Source organism: Ovis aries, chromosome X, assembly GCF_016772045.2.
Source record: "Ovis aries strain OAR_USU_Benz2616 breed Rambouillet chromosome X, ARS-UI_Ramb_v3.0, whole genome shotgun sequence".
In the NCBI taxonomy this organism is placed as follows: Eukaryota; Metazoa; Chordata; class Mammalia; order Artiodactyla; family Bovidae; genus Ovis; species Ovis aries.
In genome coordinates this window covers 50,573,758-50,588,454 of record NC_056080.1, presented here as the reverse complement: position 1 = coordinate 50,588,454, position 14,697 = coordinate 50,573,758, and the positions used below count along the sequence as shown (strand labels likewise).

The 14,697-nt window shown below is 44.5% G+C and overlaps 1 pseudogene; it reads right to left on the bottom strand.

Moving 5' to 3' along the window:
- Window positions 1-4,164: 4,164 nt before the first annotated feature.
- Window positions 4,165-14,088, bottom strand: LOC132658799 (endogenous retrovirus group PABLB member 1 Env polyprotein-like; annotated as a pseudogene).
- Window positions 14,089-14,697: the final 609 nt, after the last annotated feature.

The following is a 14,697-nucleotide window of genomic DNA, read 5'->3' as shown; positions in this document are numbered from 1 at the left end:
CTGCCTGTGCATGGTGACGGCGTTTCAGTCTTGTTCAGCTCTCGCTCAGTGTGGATCGTGTTGTAACGCATGGTCATTCACACAAATGCATGCAATTCATGTCCAGGGAGACATCCCTGAGTTTGGTGTCTCTCCCTCGAGAATAAGCTGTATCTGGCAGCTTGGGATTGTGTATTGCTACGTGTGACAACACGGGTGCTGTTTGGGTACATTTGATCTCCATGAGCCTTTGGGCGGGGCTGTGAGTGATGGTATATTTGATCTGAGTGGATTTTGTGAGCCATAGTACAAAGCCTCTAGGGTGTGTGCCTGTATACCGGGATGTGCATCTTTGGAGCTTGCTGGCTTTTCAGTCCTTGGGTGTGAGATCTCTGTGTAGGCGTCTGCACCCCAGAATGTGAGATCACTGAGCTTTTGATTCTGGGTCCGAAGTTGTGATGCCTCTGTGCTGCTTTAAGGATGGGTCAGCCTAAAGGTGAAAACTATCAGCTGCTTGGGGATCTAGGCACAGGTTGCAAGTTTTTCATTTGTCCGGAAACTTTATCTTAAGATTATATGATGTTCTTGAGTTATTAAAACTTCTGTCTTTCTCTTTAGGGGCTTTTGTATTAGATTCGTAAGTGTCCCAGTGGTTTGGGAGTCAGTGTCCATGATGTGAAGTATCTGTGCAGCTCTCCTTTGTTTCTGTCTGGAAGACTTTGATCTGATTGGAGGGTCTTTGTCTTTGTGTGTGGTTATGGTCTCTGTTGTGTTTGGGGGTCTGAGACTCGAGTTGTGTGCTCTGTGTGCAGAGATTCAATGAGCTCTTTTTGGTGTCTCTGGGTATCTACCTGAGCTGTCTGGAGTCTTTGTGTTAGATATAAAACCTCTTGCTCTTGGCTATGAGGTCCCTGTCCAGGAACTGAGGATTTGAAAGCTGGCATATATGATTCCGAAGCCTGGAACCTGACATGCTGACTGTGTGTTGTTGAGTGTATCACTTGTGTCCTGAAATCTCAGTTTGTATCATAATTAATACAATGGGGCCAGTGCCCATCTTGGAGGGTACCTGTGCATGTTAGCAATGTGTGTAAAAGGCCTGGCTCCAGACTGTCCTTCAGCAAATGTTTTCTGAGCACCTGCCATAGACCTGAACACTATTGGAGGACTTTGGGACAGGACAAGACCAACCAAATCTCTCATTTCATAGACTTGGTGGTCAGTAAATAAGGTTGGCAGGCACTATGCAGACAGATATTGTTAGATCAGGGGAAAAGGTGTATATAGGTATGATGTTATTATTTTATTCAAGATAATGAGGGAAAGACTCTGTGAAAGATGGCAAGTAAGCAGAGATCTGGAGGAAGTAAGGGAGCAGGATGTGGGGTTACTTAAGGGGAGAGCATTCCAGGCAGAAGGAACAATAAATGCAACAGTCTTGGCATGGAAATCTACTTGGCGTGTTCCTGAAGGTCAAGGAATCCTGTGATGTGCTGGGTTTGGCACGTAGCTCTCATTGAAAGGGGCCTGGTGCTGCTATTTCTGTTTCTCCCACAGTTTGTGGTCTTCTGCATTTCTTAGATGAAGGACTCAAGGCTCCAACATGTGCCCTGCACCTTCTCTCCTACCTATAGTTGAAAGTAGAGTGAAACCTTCTGGTCCATCATGAGAGACAGAGAGCTTCAGTGTACCAGCTAGAGGGATGATAGCATCCACGCTGAATGTCAGCCAATCAGCAGACATCAGTTATAATCATGGGATTATGAGGCATGGGAATCATGCCTCATAACATTGCTCCTCTTGCTGGAGGGCAGGACTTAAGAAGGAGAAAGGAACTGGGTAAAGGAGAGCGGCGGGGAAGGGAAGCTGGAGGACAATGAGAAAGAAACCGAGTGGTTTCATCACATTGCTTGGATTTGGCCCAATTCACCTTGATGAAACGATTGGATAAGGAAATGTGGAATCTGTAACCTATTTCTTTCCTGACATTGGGAAGTTTTGTCTTTAGTTATCTTTTTCTTTTATTCTTGTGGGTGGAAACTTATGAATTCATATTGACCTTTTGAAAGAGCCAGCTTTGGGTTTTGTTGATTATCTATATATTTTTTCTAATATCTGTTCTGATCTCTATTTTCCTTATTTTGCTGACAGTCTCACTACCAAAGGGGTTTAATAAAGTCCCTCAGAGTTTCCCAAGTATAGTGAAATCTCACAAATTCTAGGGCACTGTTGTAGCCACAGTGAGTGAGATTCACTGAGTGTAGATCATGGAATCTGCACTTTGTAAAAGAATTCCTCAGTTCTGATTGACATGGACAACTTGTCTAGGCACTACTGGAGCAGAGGCATGGTCTTATTTCGCCTACTGCCAGGCTCTGTCTCCATTGAGAGCGTGTGACAGGGGTTTCCTGCCTTCTCTGATGCACAAACCCAAGACCTCCAGTCTAGGAGACTCACTGACATGCTGTCTGCTGTTCTGAGGAGGCTCTTGTTTGTAGACCATCGTTTCTACAAAACATCCTGATGCCAGTCTTGTCAAGCCTCCATTTGAAAGATTTCTGAAGAAATCAGATTTCTATTTAGTGTGCATTTCTGTGATGTAGGAGCAACTTGTGTCATGTGGTAGCTGTTATTCTACATATTTTGCTGGAGCCTTTGGATCTTACCCTTGACTGAATAAATACAGAACACCCAGAGTTTTCCACAGCGCATCCAGAACTGTGGCCCCCTTACTGCTTGGCGACACTGAACAGGTTACCTAGTGCTTCTGTGCCTCATTCCTGTTTTAACCACATGAAAACACTAGCTTCGAGTAAATTTAACTACGTCATGGGGCAGTGTAGACCACTGACCATGTTAAGTCATGGGAAATTGTCAGGACAGTACGTGCCATATGGTGTGTTCCAAGTCAATTCTAGCTGTTGTCATTACTGTTGGTAATATTATTGCTGTTCCACATTTCCCTGGAGATTGTTCGAGAGACGCAAGGTCAAGACCACCATTGGCACCCTGCTTGGACCTTGCATTATTATTTCAGGCTTTTCGGGGCCTTAAGAATGGAGTGTATGAGGTATGAGGGAGGGTTTTTTTTTTTTTTTTAGCACAGTGAATATCCCCCTCTTTTTATGGGGATATTGTGAAGCTTAAAGTAAATATTTGGGTTTCATCATGTGCTCGTATGAAAAACTTTAGTGAATATTCTATGCGAAGTTAGACGTCTAATGACCTCTTCATAGGATTTGCATCATGACGGGAAAGCAAGTGGTCACTGGAGAGTTATACAACATGAGTATATACATCTTTAAAAGCATTGCCCAGGGAAATTAAAAGGTCAAGAAACCTCATCACATGGCCTTTTTTCCCATTATTTTATCAAGTCTAATTCTCAATCAAATTGTGAAGATCTGAAACTGATGAAGATATGAAAACATGAATAGTCAGACGATCATCAGGAATGCTTCATTTCTTGTGTAGTTTTCACATTTCCAGTTTTTTTGTGTTTCTTTTTTCTTCCACTAATACTCATGATTGTTTAATCCATGGGTGATTATATGGATATTTTCAGAGGTAAATCCTGAGGAGATGTTCAGCTGTGTTTTCGGTTGGAGAGTCTGAAGACAGGGGCACAGATCAGAGATGACACAGATCAGTTGGGATTGGGGAGGTAAAAGCATGGGGTCAGGGACAGGGGGATATGAGTACAAGCGGAAAGTGAAACGAAAGTGAAGAGAGACAAGAAGAAAAGCTCACCCTTCTGGATCGTGCTTAGCTCTCCATAAGTGCACAATGTACATATATACTCCATGTGTACTCAGAAATCTTTGAGTACTCACAGCAACACTGTACGGTGAGCAGCTTTACTGCTATCATCCCTTTCTGCAGTTGAGGAGCAGAGACACACAGACGTTAATGGGTGAATGAATTTGCAAAAAGTCACCTAGCTGGCAAGAGCTGAGTCAGATTGGTGCCCAGGCCAGAGAGAAACAGCCAGGTGTGGTCTCTGACTCCCAGTCTGGATACAGTGCAGTGTCTCGTCTACTGTGGGTCAGAAGGCAGATCAACATGTCCATCCGCATGAAACCCTACAATGGATCTGCCTATGGACTGAACACAGTCTCTCCTAAGTGCATGAAAGACCGTGGGGAGTCATGTCAACATGCACACATCACAGAGAACAGTTCCTAGTGCATGTCAAGCTGTAAACATGTATTTGCCATGACAGACATTAGTGGAACACCCTCATCATTCTGGAAAGTAGCATAACCATAGAAATAATATAATGATACACAGAACAACAAATACAATATCATGAAGACATTACCTCGCCCATCTCCTAATTTTCTTAAATGCAGATTCAACCTGAAAGGCAATAGACCACATACTAAATTTTTTCACTTAAGTGTGACATTCTAGATAATTTCCAAATAACATTTTGTTAGTATTTTAATTTGTTGTATCTTCATTGTTACATGGGCAGTTTTTCTATTATAATTGAAAGATGGACTTTCTTAAAACTCATTCTCTTCAGGTATCTTGAGGTTTCAGCATAAACAGTTGTGTTGGCATCCCTTCCAGGTGAAAACCCAATCTGCACACTGAAGTCAGAAGTATGATTTTTGGTACAGTAGGTAGGGGGCTGTAGGGGAGAAGAGAGGTCCTGATGGAAGGTTAGCTAAGCCTGCAAGTGTTGTGAAAAAGGTCACTGACTCTATAGGCCCAAACCAAACAACAACTCACAGGTCCCTAGGAAGACACTGGTGTTCCTTCCACAGAAGTGTCTGTGTTAAGACTTTCAGACCATTGTTCTTTTGGCTCCCATGATGCAGTGGGGCAGCCTGTGACACTAATAACACAGTCCTGCTTTGACTCAGGCTGTGGATGAGAGTCACAGCCTGCCCTGCAGCACCACCCCTTTTGTGGGTGATCTGGAGCCCTATTTGTGATGTCTGGGAGTCGACAGATTCTGACGGGCAAGGAGGAAGAAAATACATAGCTCGGGGGTACATGCACCATCCTTCATAGAGATGCTGCTTACTGTTACTGTTACAGTAACCAGCTGGGAATGCGAAGAGTTTGATTTGGTGACTCAAAGAAGAAATGTGGAAGTGAATTCACTGCAAATGGAGAAAACATATTCAGTTCCGTTCAGTTCAGTTCAGTTGCTCAGTCATGTCCGACTCTTTGCAACCCACTGAATCGCAGCACGCCAGGCCTCCCTGTCCATCACCATCTCCCTGAGTTCACTCAGACTCACGTCCATCGAGTCGGTGATGCCATCCAGCCATCTCATCCTCTGTCGTCCCCTTCTCCTCCTGCCCCCAATCCCTCCCAGCATCAGAGTCTTTTCCAATGAGTCAACTCTTCACATGAGGTCGCCGTATTACTGGAGTTTCAGCTTTACCATCATTCCTTCCAAAGAACACCCAGGGCTGATCTCCTTTACAATGGGCTGGTTGGATCTCCTTGCACTCCAGGGGACTCTCAAGAGTCTTCTCCAACACCACAGTTTAAAGGCATCAGATTAAGAGGGGGTAAACTGGTACAACTCCCATTTCTGTAGCAGGGCAGGGTGCTCCATTACTGTTGCGAGAAGGCTCTGTGCTCTGAGCTCTGGGAGGGAGTGATGAGTGTTCTAAGGACCCGCCATCACCTTTAAGCAGGGGGCGCTGAGGGTGTGAAGAGATAAGTCTCAGCTTTTAGTACTGACAGACACAGAAAGCTTCTTAGCCCTGTTGAGAGTGGGGCTGTGGCATATTAGGGAAACTCAAAGGTAAGGTGGTGGTGGTGGTTCATTTTCAATCGCTCAGTCATGTCCAACACTTTTCATGAGACCCCAATGGACTGTAGCACCCCAGGCTCCTCTGTCCTCCACTATCTGCCATAGTTTGTTCAAATTCATGTCCATTGAGTCGGGGATGCTATCTAACCATCTCATCCTCTACTTCCCCCTTCTCCATTTGCCTTCAATCCTTCCCAGTGAAAGCTTGTTGCTGAACCATGAAAGATGCCAGGATTCTTGGCCTCTGGAGGAGAAGACTTCAATCTGGGGCCAGAGACAAGGCTTGATGGCTCAGAGCTTTTGTGTAATAAAGTTTCATTAAAGTATAGAAGAGATAGAGAAAGCTTCTGACATAGACATCAGAAGGGGGTGCAGAAAGAGTGCCCTCCTGCTAGTCTTTAGCTGGATGTTATATAGCTGCTAGCAGTCTGCTAATTAAAGAAAGGAAATGTCTCAAAACTCAGAGAATGTCACCAGGCCCCTCACCCACAACATGCATTTTGGGATAAACATTGGCAGCAGGTGAGTCCTCCCAGGCCATAAAACAATTGACTTGAATCTTGAAGAAAGGCATATTTCCATATTTCTGAGCCTTTAGGCAGAACCGCCTTGAAAACAGAGTCTAGGGTAAATGCACAGAAAATTAACATAGCTTAAGACAAGTATTTCCATGAGAAAAATGCATTGGTTAGCCCAAGGTTTGAGAAAAGTTAAGTTCAAGTCAAAACAGGTGTCATTATGGCAACACAAAATTTTAGGAGAATTCTCTCTTTATATTTGTATAGAAAAGGGGAAAAAATAGAACACTAATTTGTTTCCTCCTGCCGCTTAAGAGACAGATATAAAAATGTCCGACACTTGCAGCCTGTTTCCTTTGTTTGGAGACCCCTGGCCTTCCTTCCTGTTACCCTCCCATTCCCCTCTTTCCTTTTAGGAGAATTATGTTGCCTAGGGAAAAGGGCGTCGTTCTCATTCCATTCCTGCTTCCGAGCTGAGAAGGGGCGTTGTCCCTAACTTGGTGAGACAACAGATTCTCCTAACCCTCATATTGAGGGTCTCTGATCCAGGGGTCCCAAGTAGTAGCTGGAGGAAGCTGCAGCAGTCACAGGAGTTGGAGCAACCATTTGTAACTTAAAAGCCTTCATGCGACTAGAAACAAATCTAGCTACACAGTTACAGGTGCAGGGAGCAAACAGCAAAAACAGAACAATCAGAATTATTGCAAGTAAGATAGTTTTCCACCATGGGGAACTAGTTAACGTCTCCTAAAGTGAGGCAATTGAGGCTTCAGGAGCATCCATAGCCTGAATCATCATCTTCGTGTGTTTAGCAAAATGAGTCACACTAGTGCTCATATCAGGTATAGATGTACAGCACTGGGTATGAATAATGGCGCAAGTTCCTCCTCGTGCAGCTGTCAGAATATCGAAGGCCAATCTGTTTTGTAAAACCACCTTTCTAATTTGTATTTGTTCAGCATTAAGAGCTGAAATAGCTTTGTGAGAATCTTGTAATGCCTGTTGAGTAAAATTAGTCAAAGCATCCACTCGTAGCATAACATCTGTAGTTCCCAGAGTGGGAACAAACACTGCAGCCAAATAATCACACCAGCGAAATACAGACGTTGCCCACGGAGTTTAAGGTGTGGTACATTAGCAGGCTTTTCTGGAAGCTCAGAAAAGATGAAGCCGTGAGTAAAAGCTAGACCTAGGGTACATCTCCCTATGCAGCCAGGGAGAAGCCATGCCCATAGGTAAGAGCCACATATCCGATAGGTCCCGTTTGGAGCAAGCCAGCAGGACTGAGATATCCAGTCCCAATCAGTGTCTGGCCAGGCAAAGGGAGGACCTGAACTGGTGTTGGAAAATATGGGAATGATTACCTTGCATACTTCCTGAGGCAAGAGTCCCAATTGTTTCCAATCATTATAATTAAGTTGTTGGCTAATTCTGGGGATGGCTCTATTTGTTCCCAGCATATAGGGGCAGTAGACATTAGACGTCCTTTTTCGGGAGTTAGCCATATAACCTCATATCATCCCATATTTGATCAACGTCAGGTAAAAAGCCACTAAATCTAGACCCACTTACTTTATGTGCAGCGAAATAGTCATTAAACCGAGACAATGTATAATCAAAATTAAAAGCCATGTTATGTCCATAGCTAAAGTACAAAGTGTTGTACCGGTCCCTCTTAGGGTTGTTAGATGTCATCAGATTAAGAAGAGGCATCACATATGACTGTTGTGGAAGGTATTCACAGACTTGGAGAAAGTCTTTTCCTTGAAGTGGAGATGTCCACCATGGGAAGCTGCCGGGAGCCAGTGTGAGGAACTCCGCCCGTGGCAAAGGTCATGAGGAAGGAGGCTTCGGCATACGCAAAGGCGGGATCGAGCCTCAGGAAATCCGCTGTTCCCGAGCATCTACCCCCAAAACCAGAGTCTGTCTACTTTACTGCTTTATGCTCTCACCTACACCTCTGACTTTATGGGGGGCTGTCCCCCACCTCTCTCGGAGAAGGAGTTAACCTACAGCTCCAGTTAATAAAAATTCCTGGGTATGACAAGGGTGTCTCAGGTCAAACCTCTCTGCTGGCAGACCAGCTTGTGTGACAGGATTATCCCCACTCTTGCTACTAGGTACATGATTGTTTACAACCTCTCAACCATAAGCAGCACAGAGAGTTTGGAGTATTTTGAAAGTCTTAGTTACCATTGGGTTTTTCTAAAGATAAAAATCATGTTGGTGAAGGGTTTTTCATTTATTGGGCCAAAGTTTGCTGCTAAATCCCCTGCCCGTATACATGTTAATGAATATATAACTAGCATATAGGAGAAATAAGTATTAACCTTTAAGATTAATCATGTTAACCTTAGGCTAAGTAAATTCCTTTCTTAATTGTAACCCACTACACCCTCACCCTATAGGAATGCAACTTTATCTGGTACCTTCAGAGGGTGGTGCCTGGTTTAAGAAAAATCACCCCTGGAAAATAAGGTTCTAGTTGACTGACCGTTATCAGAAAAGAAAGGATCATAAAATGTCAGCAGGCCTCATAGCCAAAGATGATGTAAAACCCCTAAAGACCTTTTTGTATACGTTTATACAAAGCACCTGATTTTGATAAAGGTCAGGACTGCTGACTCCCGCGTGACTTTAAAATTTCCATTTGTCTCTATGTGTAACAAAAGGTATATAAGCAAACCTGAAAATAAAGAAATCAGATCAGTTTCTGGAAAGACTGATTCCCCCGTGTCGTTCTTTCTTTCTCCTTCTGGCTGAATTCTCATCTGGAGCGTAGATACTTGCCAAGCCTGCTAATTTTGCCTGGGCTTCTAAGGTCTGACCGTGGAGGCCTCAGTGTGTCCTCTCCTTTGGGAGAATGGAAAGACGCCTGTGGCCTATGTAGGTGGTGCAAACTCCTTGTCTTGGAGTTTTATTGGTATTCCACGTAAACCAAGTTATTCAGCCTCTTTTTCTCCACTAGTATTTTCCTACTACACTGTCTTTCTAATCTCCCTCCTTATCTTTAATTAAGCAATTAATTCCTAGGACGCTGACTCCATCCCCGCTTCGAATTACCCTGGATCCCTCGGGGCTGGTCCCCAGCAGGAAGCTTTTCACTGATGAAGAAGGGAGCACTCTGCAGACCCAGCAGTTAGACCGATTGTGGAATGCAGCATAGGAGGGAGCCCAGGACAGGAAGGCACTGTCTTGAGGATCAAACGGCAGACTCAGGATTTTTGAAGTCAGCAGAAGTAGGCTCACACAGATTACCAGCCCCATCTGAAAAGTACAAAGTGAGAGCATAGAAAGTAAAGACACAAAATGACGTCACATAGTTCTGGTCAGGGTGCCACCTCTTAAACTCGAGTGTGATGCACCAACGAATCAATTCCTGGCACTTTGACAGCTGTGGGAGAAGAAAGAATAGCTGGTAAGGTCCTTTCCAGAGGGGTTCGAGGGATTGGCCCCCAGATCCCAATGTTTTTTCCAGGACCTCAGTTCCTGGCTGAAATAGAGGCTTGCTTGACTCAGAGGCGGGGTCAGGAGTCACCTGCCGGAGTTCCGTTAATGCCTGTTGAAAAGCTGAGAGCTGAGTTACATGATTAGTTAATTCTAAGGCTTCAGGGTGTATAAAAATCTCTGTGCATAAGAAAGGCCTTCCATAAATACATTCAAAGGGGGACGGCCCCTGCTTTGGGGGAGCAGTCCCAGCCCTCATTAAAGCTATGGGTAGAACTTTAATCCAATTGTCCTGTGTCTCTTCAGTTAATTTGCACAGATATCTCTTGATAATGTCGCTAGCTGTTTCAACCTTTCCTGAGGCTTGGGGTCTCCAGGAACAGTGTAAGTGATATTCCATTCCTAGAGCTTTAGACATCCCCTGAGTTAGAGCCGCTTTAAAGGCAGAGCCATTGTCACTCTGAAGCCTCCATGGCAGCCCAAACCTGGGGATAATTCATAGATTAAAATTCTTATAACCTCCTTAGCCAGTTCACTGCGACAGGGAAAAGCCTCAATCCATCCAGGAAAAGTATCCACCCAAACGTGTGAGCAAGAATATCCATTAGCTTTTGGCGTATGAGTAAAATCAATTTGCCAGTCTTCTCTGGGATATTTTCAACTTCATTGTAATCCAGATTTTACTAGCTTTTCAGTCTTTGGGTTATTTTTCTGACAAACCTAAGATCTTTTGATAATGTCCTTTAAATTTTCATTACATTTTTCCCTTCAAACAAATGAGAAGCCATCAGGTAAGTACTCTCTTGAGAAACCTATATGCAGGTCAAGAAGCAACAGTTAGAACTGAACATGGAACAACAGACTGGTTGTAAATAGGAAAAGGAGTACATCAAGGCTGCATATTGTCACCCTGCTTATTTAACTCATATGCAGAATACATCATGAGAAACGCTGGGCTGAAGGAAGCAAAAGGTGGAATCAAGGTTGCCGGGAGAAATATCAAACACCTCAGATATGCAGATGACACCACCCTTATGGCAGTAAGTGAAGAGGAACTAAAAAGCCTCTTGATGAAAGTGAAAGAGGAGAGTGAAAACGTTGGCTTAAAGCTCAACATTCAGAAAATGAAGATCATGGCATCTGGTCCCATCACTTCATGACAAGTAGATGGGGAAATAGTGGAAACCGTGTCAGACTTTATTTTTTTGGGCTCCAAAATCACTGCAGATGGTGACTGCAGCCATGATATAGAGAGGGTAACAGGCAGGAAGGCCAAGGGTCTCCAAACGGAAGAAATAGGCTGCAAGCGTCAGGCATTTTTTATCTCTCTTAAGCGGCAGAAGGAAACAAACTACCAATATTTTTTCCTTCTCTATGCAAGTTGTCATGTGTGGATGTGAGAGTTGGACTGTGAAGAAGGCTGAGCGCCGAAGAATTGGTGCTTTTGAACTGTGGTGTTGGAGAAGATTCTTGAGAGTCCCTGGGACTGAAGGAGATCCAACCAGTTCATTCTGAAGGAGATCAGCCCAGGAATTTCTTTGGAAGGAATGATGCTAAAGCTGAAACTCCAATACTTTGGCCACCTCATGCGAAGAGTTGACTCATGGAAAAGACTCTGATGCTGGGAGGGACTGGGGGCAGGAGGAGAAGGGGACGACAGAGGATGAGATGGCTGGATGGCATCACTGACTCGATGGACGTGAGTCTGAGTGAACTCCAGGAGTTGGTGATGGACAGGGAGGCCTGGCGTGCTGCGATTCATGGGGTTGCAAAGAGTCGGACACCACTGAGTGACTGAAATGAGCTGAATGGATACAAATTTCAATGGAGAAGGCAATGGCAACCCACTCCAGTGCTCTTGCCTGGAACATCCCATGGGCGGAATAGCCTGGTAGGCTGCAGTCCGTGGGGTCGCTAAGAGTCGGACACCACTGAACGACTTTGCTTGCACTTTTCCCTTTCATGCATTGGAGATGGAAATGGCAACCCACTCCAGTGTTCTTGCCTGGAGAATCCTAGGGACAGAGGAACCTGGTGGGCTGCTGTCTCTGGGGTCAGACAGAATTGGACACGACTGAAGCGACTTAGCAACAGCAGCAGCAGATTACAAATTTTAAAGGAGGTTTCTCTTAAAATACTGTGTTGCCATAATGACACCTGGTTTCACCTGAAGTGAACTATTTTCAAACCTTGAGTTAACCAATGCATTTTTCTTGTGGAAATGTTTGTCTTAAGCTGTTAGTGTACTATGCAATTACCCCAAACTCTGTCTTCAAGTCCGTTCCGCCTAATGGCTCAGAACCTACTTCACAAACCAGTATGTTATACTCAGACATTGTTCCCCTAATCTATGTAAATGAAACTATTTGTATGGTAATCTGCCCTTGTATAAGATTCAAGTCAATGGTTTCTATGGCCAGGGATGAATCCTCTGGTGCCAAGATTATCCCAAAATACATCTTATGAATGTCGGGCCTGTTGCCATTCTGAGTTTTAAGACTTTCCTTTCTTTCATTAACAGACTGCTCAGTTCAGTTCAGTTCAGTTCAGTCGCTCAGTCGTGTCTGACTCTTTGCAACCCCATGAATCGCAGCACGCCAGGCCTCCCTGCCCATCACCAACTCCTGGAGTTCACTCAGACTCACGTCCATCAACTCTTCGCATGAGGTGGCCAAAGGACTGGAGTTTCAGCTTTAGCATCATTCCTTCCAAAGAAATCCCAGGGCTGATCTCCTTCAGAATGGATTGGTTGGATCTCCTTGCACTCCATGGGATTCTCAAGAGTCTTCTCCAACACCACAGTTCAAAAGAACCAATTCTTTGGCGCTGAGCATTCTTCACAGTTCAACTGTCACATCCGTACATGACCACAGGAAAAACCATAGCCTTAACTAGATGGACCTCAGTTGGCAAAGTAATGGCTCTGCTTTTGAATAGGCTATCTAAGTTGTCCATAACTTTCCTTCTAAGGAGTAAGCATCTTTTAATTTTATGGCTGCAATCACCATCTGCAGTGATTTTGGAGCTCCCAAAAATAAAGTCTGACACTGTTTCCACTGTTTCCCATCTATTTCCCATGAAGTGAAGGGACAGGATGCCATGATCTTCGTTTTCTGAATGTTGAGCTTTAAGCCAACGTTTTCACTCTCCTCTTTCACTTTCATCAAGAGGCTTCTTAGTTCCTCTCCACTTTGTGCCATGAATGAAAAGGCTAAGCCAAAGTGGAAACAACACCCAGCTGTGGATGTGCCTGGTGCTGAAACTAAAGTCTGATGCTAAAAGAACAATACTGTATAGGAACCAAAGGTATATTCAGAGAAACTAGTTACCAGTTCAGAGATTTAAATGTGCAGTGCCCCAAGAAAAAATTGAAAACAGAGGTATCTATCTATGTACTTATTCCATGGAAGTGAGTAAAGCCATTGGGAGTATGACAGAAAACCCAAAAGCAGAGAAGGAATTGGTTTATCAAAGCATGTATAAAAGATATTAAAAAACATAATATCTATTTCTGTCATGACTGTCTTTCAGAGACACATTCTCCACTAAGGGTAACCTGGGACTACCTATCACCACAGTGTGTGGATGCATAAGAAAGACTGCACTGGAAAGAAAAAAATATAGTCCTCAAGCCCCTTTCTCATCCTCCAAAGACCCTGCGGGTCCAGGACTCTGCCTCAATGGCGGGAAAACCTCAACCTGCATTGCACACGCCCAACGCAGGGAGCATGCGCAGTGTGTTCATGCGCGCGCGCGCGCGCACCCCTTGCTGCGCATGCCCCTTGTTGCGCATACGCGTTCCTGAGCATTCTGTGAGGAGCGTTGGGCCTGAACCGGGTCCGTTTATTCAGTCCCGGTTCTTTCTCACTACTTGAGACTCACCAGGTAGGTTCACAAATGTGTCCTGTCTGGAGTTTAAGTGTGCGTGTGTGTGAGGGGGAGCCAGCGAGTTTTGGGCGAGTCGGGCAGTGCGATCTGGGGCCTTTGAGGCAGAAGGCCTTCAATGTAGCCATCTTTCTCCTCACAAGTGTCGCGACGCCATAGTTCTTGCCCTGGTGGCCGGAGAGGAAGGGCAGTGGGCAGAGGAGGGCAGGGGGTAGGATGATGGTAGGGGGAGACTTGGGGGTGCTATTTGAGATATCTGGTTCGTTGGGGCCCTGGAACTGACGACAGAGCAGAGAATCTGGGGCCGACAGTGGGACCTGGGCAGGAGGCGGGGTGGGCGATTAAGGAAAGGCCTAGAAACCGGACCGCAGTGAGGTTGTGACTGTATCGCGAGGTTTGTGGTAAGGTGCCAAGAGAGAAGTGGACCGGTTGCTCTGTATGCAGCCTCACCTCAGCCACAGACACTGAGAAAATCGCCATAGTCAGGCTATAAAGACTGAGGCTTTCTTCGTGTTCCAACTGAATTCCAAGGGAGTTGGGGAAAATAGGTCTGGTAAATAGGAGTGTGACAAGAGCAATAATCCTGAGTTTTTAAATTCTTAGCAGTATTTCACTAAATATCTTCATGATGGAGAATTCTGGCATGAAACCAAACTTACTCACAAAAATTCAGCCTTCCTGTGTATCTTAAGGTGATTTCTCTGCCAGCATAGGAAAGACACAAATGGCTTTGCAAGTGACTGTATTTGGTGTAATTGAAATGCATGTACACTCATACATAACCAGAGTTTTCTTTTGAATGTATTTTCATATTAATAAAAAAGTCACCATATGGTCATAAAAGTGATCAAATATAGCTGTACTCTTAAATACATTTTCTAAATCACAATATTCTACTTTCAGGGAGAAATATGAGTGGGCAGGTGGCATCAACATTGGGACCTACAGATCAAGATTCCTCCCAGCTGGATGAACCTGTGGTTGTGAGTACCTTACCATTTGATGTTTTCTATTAGCACAAGTGTCTTTTTGAGAAAATGATGTTAAGTAGTACAGATGCAGTGACAAAAGTCTTCCATGCTGCTAAAG